The 7,502-nt window shown below is 33.8% G+C and overlaps 1 non-coding gene across 1 annotated transcript in view; it reads right to left on the reverse strand.

Moving 5' to 3' along the window:
- LOC143263208 (small subunit ribosomal RNA) overlaps positions 1-329 on the reverse strand; it is a 1,921-nt gene extending 1,592 nt beyond the window's left edge. The window contains exon 1 of the ribosomal RNA XR_013036740.1: positions 1-329. This exon is cut by the window's left edge and continues 1,592 nt beyond it. This is a non-coding gene — a ribosomal RNA (small subunit ribosomal RNA).
- Positions 330-7,502: the final 7,173 nt, after the last annotated feature.

Consider the following 7,502-nt stretch of genomic DNA (forward strand, 5'->3'; position numbering starts at 1 on the left):
TGAAAGATGCGTCGCCGGTGCTATAAGACCATGCGATCAGCACAAAGTTATTCAGAGTCACCAAAGCAAACGATGGACGAGTGTAAACACCCGCCACCGATTGGTTTTGATCTAATAAAAGCGTTCCTACCATCTCTGGTCGGAACTCTGTTTTGCATGTATTAGCTCTAGAATTACCACAGTTATCCAAGTAAATTTTAGTACGATCTAAGAAACCATAACTGATTTAATGAGCCATTCGCGGTTTCACCTTAATACGGCATGTACTGAGACATGCATGGCTTAATCTTTGAGACAAGCATATGACTACTGGCAGGATCAACCAGGGAACTATACAATATGTATATATAAAATGGACAAAATTTAAATCCTTTTCCATCGTCGCCTGTTTCATATATATATGTCAGGTCGACACACCACTTTTCTCTTTCAAATATGTACAAGTTTTGCCACATTCCGCGCTTGTAACATATCTTCTTTAACGCTCAATTTCTTTCATTTTTCTACCATACAGATATTTTACCGTACGCCCAAAAACGTACGTATTATATTTTTGTTCTATCATAAAATCACATTTTTCTACGTACGCCAGCTTCGTACGTTTCTATCTTTGCCTTCATAAAATCACAAGATAATTTTATCTTCAAGAGTCTCGCTATTAACATCTTGTAAGATAAATGTACGTCCCAGCTAAAACGTACAAATACTTCAAATTAAGTAATAATATATCATCGCTATTGACAAATTTTTAAGATCCAAGACACAGTTCTCTCTATATGTTTTAATATTTTTTATGTACTCAAATATATTCAAAGGAAAAAGTACATGGGTGATGCCATAGTCGTGGAAGCGCGTACGCTCACGCTGATCTTCTGACCGCCGGAAGCACGAAACCTCTGATCTGGGCAAAATCGGCAAGCCGAGGAAGAACGGACAGGACACATGCTGGACTGGCGAGAAAGCGTGTTCTTCCGCTCGCGCTAGGCATTTCGATTTCTGACACCTCTTGATTTAAAAAATCAGTTTTTTGATAGTTTTCTCTCTCCACTGGGCTATTCATTTTAGCCACAGTTTTCAATTGGTACGATTTGCTTCCAAATCTTACAGATGCATTTTAAAAAATTTTTCCATCGCTCGGACAGAAGAGTCGATTGCTCAGTGAGTACGAGTATACATACAAAGTGCATACGGGTAACCAACCCCGTAGGGCTTGCCACATATGGGCCATTCGGTCAAAGACACCGACCCGTGGCCACGCTGTGTGGAGAAAAGTCCGTAACGTAAACGGCACGAAACAGTCAGGACCGAAGCCCCGAAGGAGCTCTGAGACAGCTTCTCGACCGAGATCGTAGAATTGGCCCAAAACCCGCTCTGCTCCGTCCGCCTCGCACGGACCGTGTATCTCTTATAGATACCGAACGGCCGGCAAGGACGCCGGCGCCGCCGGCCGAATAGCACGCGCGCTTATGAGTGTAAACCGCCGCGGCAACAGACCGCCCGGCCGTGCTGTTGTAACATAGCGCGTGAACGAACGAAAAAAAAATTTATAGTAAACATTAAAATAAATTACATTACCGTAAACTAGACAAAAAATTACACATTTTTTCCCAATATGAAAATTTTCACAAACTTTTCAAAGTCCCATCGCATCGAGTAAACTTTTTTAATAACGCTTCCGCACGATTCTAAATGCTTAATCCATATGTGAAATCGTTCACTGATCACGAATATCGTATTTAAAAAAATTACAAAAATTTATTTTTCAAAATAATCAAAAAAAACCGAAAAATCACAAGAGTAAAGTACCATTATTTTAAACAATATGTCGTTCTAAATGCTTAATCCCTATGTAAAAAAGTTATCTAAGCAAGAATATGTAATTGAAAAAAATTAGAAAAATTTATTTTAGCCGTAAATCGAAAATAATGGGGACACCGGAGCTGTTCGAAGCGCCGAGACGCGCCGCGTACGGCCGAATATTTTCTAAGTCCCAACGTACCGATCAAGAGTAAAGTACCATTTTCCTACATTAGATTTCGTTCTAAATGCTTAATCCCTATGTAAAAACGTTAGTTAAGCAAGAATATCGTATTTTTAAAAAAATCTAATGATAGGATTTCCCAGAAAATTGAAAAAACCGAAAAATGTCAAGAGTAAAGTGCCATTTTCTGACATTAGATTTCGTTCTAAATGCTTAATCCCTATGTAGAAACGTTAGTTAAGCAAGAATATCGTATTTTTAAAAAAATCTAATGATAGGATTTTTCAGAAAATTGAAAAAACCGTAAAATGTCAAGAGTAAAGTGCCCTTATTTTAAACAATGTATCGTTCTAAATGCTTAATCCCTATGTAAAAAAGTTATTTTAGCAGGAATATGTTATTGAAAAAAATTAGAAAAATTTATTTTAGCCGTAAATCGAAAATAATGGGGACACCGGAGCTGTTCGAAGCGCCGAGCGCGCCGCGTACGCCCGAATATTTTCAAAGTCCCAACGTACCGATCAAGAGTAAAGTACCATTTTCCTACATTAGATTTCGTTCTAAATGCTTAATCCCTATGTAAAAACGTTAGTTAAGCAAGAATATCGTATTTTTAAAAAAATCTAATGATAGGATTTTCCAGAAAATTGAAAAAACCGAAAAATGTCAAGAGTAAAGTGCCATTTTCTGACATTAGATTTCGTTCTAAATGCTTAATCCCTATGTAGAAACGTTAGTTAAGCAAGAATATCGTATTTTTAAAAAAATCTAATGATAGGATTTTTCAGAAAATTGAAAAAACCGTAAAATGTCAAGAGTAAAGTGCCCTTATTTTAAACAATGTATCGTTCTAAATGCTTAATCCCTATGTAAAAAAGTTATTTAAGCAGGAATATGTTATTGAAAAAAATTAGAAAAATTTATTTTAGCCGTAAATCGAAAATAATGGATCGAGCGAATCGGTCGATTGCGCCGAGACGCGCTATGATGCAACAGACGAGCGATTGGAACGCCCGAATATTTTCAAAGTCCCAACGTACCGATCAAGAGTAAAGTACCATTTTCCTACATTAGATTTCGTTCTAAATGCTTAATCCCTATGTAAAAACGTTAGTTAAGCAAGAATATCGTATTTTTAAAAAAATCTAATGATAGGATTTCCCAGAAAATTGAAAAAACCGAAAAATGTCAAGAGTAAAGTGCCATTTTCTGACATTAGATTTCGTTCTAAATGCTTAATCCCTATGTAGAAACGTTAGTTAAGCAAGAATATCGTATTTTTAAAAAAATCTAATGATAGGATTTTTCAGAAAATTGAAAAAACCGTAAAATGTCAAGAGTAAAGTGCCCTTATTTTAAACAATGTATCGTTCTAAATGCTTAATCCCTATGTAAAAAAGTTATTTTAGCAGGAATATGTTATTGAAAAAAATTAGAAAAATTTATTTTAGCCGTAAATCGAAAATAATGGATCGAGCGAATTGGTCGATTGCGCCGAGACGCGCTATGATGCAACAGACGAGCGATTGGAACGCCCGAATATTTTCAAAGTCCCAACGTACCGATCAAGAGTAAAGTACCATTTTCCTACATTAGATTTCGTTCTAAATGCTTAATCCCTATGTAAAAACGTTAGTTAAGCAAGAATATCGTATTTTTAAAAAAATCTAATGATAGGATTTCCCAGAAAATTGAAAAAACCGAAAAATGTCAAGAGTAAAGTGCCATTTTCTGACATTAGATTTCGTTCTAAATGCTTAATCCCTATGTAGAAACGTTAGTTAAGCAAGAATATCGTATTTTTAAAAAAATCTAATGATAGGATTTTTCAGAAAATTGAAAAAACCGTAAAATGTCAAGAGTAAAGTGCCCTTATTTTAAACAATGTATCGTTCTAAATGCTTAATCCCTATGTAAAAAAGTTATTTAAGCAGGAATATGTTATTGAAAAAAATTAGAAAAATTTATTTTAGCCGTAAATCGAAAATAATGGATCGAGCGAATCGGTCGATTGCGCCGAGACGCGCTATGATGCAACAGACGAGCGATTGGAACGCCCGAATATTTTCAAAGTCCCAACGTACCGATCAAGAGTAAAGTACCATTTTCCTACATTAGATTTCGTTCTAAATGCTTAATCCCTATGTAAAAACGTTAGTTAAGCAAGAATATCGTATTTTTAAAAAAATCTAATGATAGGATTTCCCAGAAAATTGAAAAAACCGAAAAATGTCAAGAGTAAAGTGCCATTTTCTGACATTAGATTTCGTTCTAAATGCTTAATCCCTATGTAGAAACGTTAGTTAAGCAAGAATATCGTATTTTTAAAAAAATCTAATGATAGGATTTTTCAGAAAATTGAAAAAACCGTAAAATGTCAAGAGTAAAGTGCCCTTATTTTAAACAATGTATCGTTCTAAATGCTTAATCCCTATGTAAAAAAGTTATTTAAGCAGGAATATGTTATTGAAAAAAATTAGAAAAATTTATTTTAGCCGTAAATCGAAAATAATGGATCGAGCGAATCGGTCGATTGCGCCGAGACGCGCTATGATGCAACAGACGAGCGATTGGAACGCCCGAATATTTTCAAAGTCCCAACGTACCGATCAAGAGTAAAGTACCATTTTCCTACATTAGATTTCGTTCTAAATGCTTAATCCCTATGTAAAAACGTTAGTTAAGCAAGAATATCGTATTTTTAAAAAAATCTAATGATAGGATTTCCCAGAAAATTGAAAAAACCGAAAAATGTCAAGAGTAAAGTGCCATTTTCTGACATTAGATTTCGTTCTAAATGCTTAATCCCTATGTAGAAACGTTAGTTAAGCAAGAATATCGTATTTTTAAAAAAATCTAATGATAGGATTTTTCAGAAAATTGAAAAAACCGTAAAATGTCAAGAGTAAAGTGCCCTTATTTTAAACAATGTATCGTTCTAAATGCTTAATCCCTATGTAAAAAAGTTATTTAAGCAGGAATATGTTATTGAAAAAAATTAGAAAAATTTATTTTAGCCGTAAATCGAAAATAATGGATCGAGCGAATCGGTCGATTGCGCCGAGACGCGCTATGATGCAACAGACGAGCGATTGGAACGCCCGAATATTTTCAAAGTCCCAACGTACCGATCAAGAGTAAAGTACCATTTTCCTACATTAGATTTCGTTCTAAATGCTTAATCCCTATGTAAAAACGTTAGTTAAGCAAGAATATCGTATTTTTAAAAAAATCTAATGATAGGATTTCCCAGAAAATTGAAAAAACCGAAAAATGTCAAGAGTAAAGTGCCATTTTCTGACATTAGATTTCGTTCTAAATGCTTAATCCCTATGTAGAAACGTTAGTTAAGCAAGAATATCGTATTTTTAAAAAAATCTAATGATAGGATTTTTCAGAAAATTGAAAAAACCGTAAAATGTCAAGAGTAAAGTGCCCTTATTTTAAACAATGTATCGTTCTAAATGCTTAATCCCTATGTAAAAAAGTTATTTAAGCAGGAATATGTTATTGAAAAAAATTAGAAAAATTTATTTTAGCCGTAAATCGAAAATAATGGATCGAGCGAATCGGTCGATTGCGCCGAGACGCGCTATGATGCAACAGACGAGCGATTGGAACGCCCGAATATTTTCAAAGTCCCAACGTACCGATCAAGAGTAAAGTACCATTTTCCTACATTAGATTTCGTTCTAAATGCTTAATCCCTATGTAAAAACGTTAGTTAAGCAAGAATATCGTATTTTTAAAAAAATCTAATGATAGGATTTCCCAGAAAATTGAAAAAACCGAAAAATGTCAAGAGTAAAGTGCCATTTTCTGACATTAGATTTCGTTCTAAATGCTTAATCCCTATGTAGAAACGTTAGTTAAGCAAGAATATCGTATTTTTAAAAAAATCTAATGATAGGATTTTTCAGAAAATTGAAAAAACCGTAAAATGTCAAGAGTAAAGTGCCCTTATTTTAAACAATGTATCGTTCTAAATGCTTAATCCCTATGTAAAAAAGTTATTTTAGCAGGAATATGTTATTGAAAAAAATTAGAAAAATTTATTTTAGCCGTAAATCGAAAATAATGGATCGAGCGAATCGGTCGATTGCGCCGAGACGCGCTAATTGATGCCAACAGACGAGCGATTGGAACGCCCGACTATTTTCAAAGTCCCAACGTACCGATCAAGAGTAAAGTACCATTTTCCTACATTAGATTTCGTTCTAAATGCTTAATCCCTATGTAAAAACGTTAGTTAAGCAAGAATATCGTATTTTTAAAAAAATCTAATGATAGGATTTCCAGAAAATTGAAAAAACCGAAAAATGTCAAGAGTAAAGTGCCATTTTCTGACATTAGATTTCGTTCTAAATGCTTAATCCCTATGTAGAAACGTTAGTTAAGCAAGAATATCGTATTTTTAAAAAATCTAATGATAGGATTTTCAGAAAATTGAAAAAACCGTAAAATGTCAAGAGTAAAGTGCCCTTATTTTAAACATTATATCGTTCTAAATGCTTAATCCCTATGTAAAAAAGTTATTTAAGCAGGAATATGTTATTGAAAAAAATTAGAAAAATTTATTTTAGCCGTAAATCGAAAATAATGGATCGAGCGAATCGGTCGATTGCGCCGAGACGCGCTATGATGCAACAGACGAGCGATTGGAACGCCCGAATATTTTCAAAGTCCCAACTTACCGATCAAGAGTAAAGTACCATTTTCCTACATTAGATTTCGTTCTAAATGCTAATCCCTATGTAAAAACGTTAGTTAAGCAAGAATATCGTATTTTAAAAAAATCTAATGATAGGGATTTCCCAGAACATTGAAAAAACCGAAAAATGTCAAGAGTAAAGTGCCATTTTCTGACATTAGATTTCGTTCTAAATGCTTAATCCCTATGTAGAAACGTTAGTTAAGCAAGAATATCGTATTTTTAAAAAAATCTAATGATAGGATTTTCAGAAAATTGAAAAAACCGTAAAATGTCAAGAGTAAAGTGCCCTTATTTTAAACAATGTATCGTTCTAAATGCTTAATCCCTATGTAAAAAAGTTATTTAAGCAGGAATATGTTATTGAAAAAAATTAGGAAAAAATTTATTTTAGCCGTAAATCGAAAATATGGATCGAGCGAATCGGTCGATTGCGCCGAGACGCGCTATGATGCAACCAGACGAGCGATTGGAACGCCCGAATATTTTCAAAGTCCCAACGTACCGATCAAGAGTAAAGTACCATTTCCTACATTAGATTTCGTTCTAATGCTTAATCCCTATGTAAAAACGTTAGTTAAGCAAGAATATCGTATTTTTAAAAAAATCTAATGATAGGATTTCCCAGAAAATTGAAAAACCGAAAAATGTCAAGAGTAAAGTGCCATTTTCTGACATTAGATTTCGTTCTAAATGCTTAATCCCTATGTAGAAACGTTAGTTAAGCAAGATATCGTATTTTTAAAAAATCTAATGATAGGATTTTTCAGAAATTGAAAAAACCGTAAATGTCAAGAGTAAAGTGCCCTT

The sequence above is a fragment of the Megalopta genalis genome, unplaced genomic scaffold (genome assembly GCF_051020955.1).
Source record: "Megalopta genalis isolate 19385.01 unplaced genomic scaffold, iyMegGena1_principal scaffold0379, whole genome shotgun sequence".
Taxonomy (NCBI): Eukaryota; Metazoa; Arthropoda; class Insecta; order Hymenoptera; family Halictidae; genus Megalopta; species Megalopta genalis.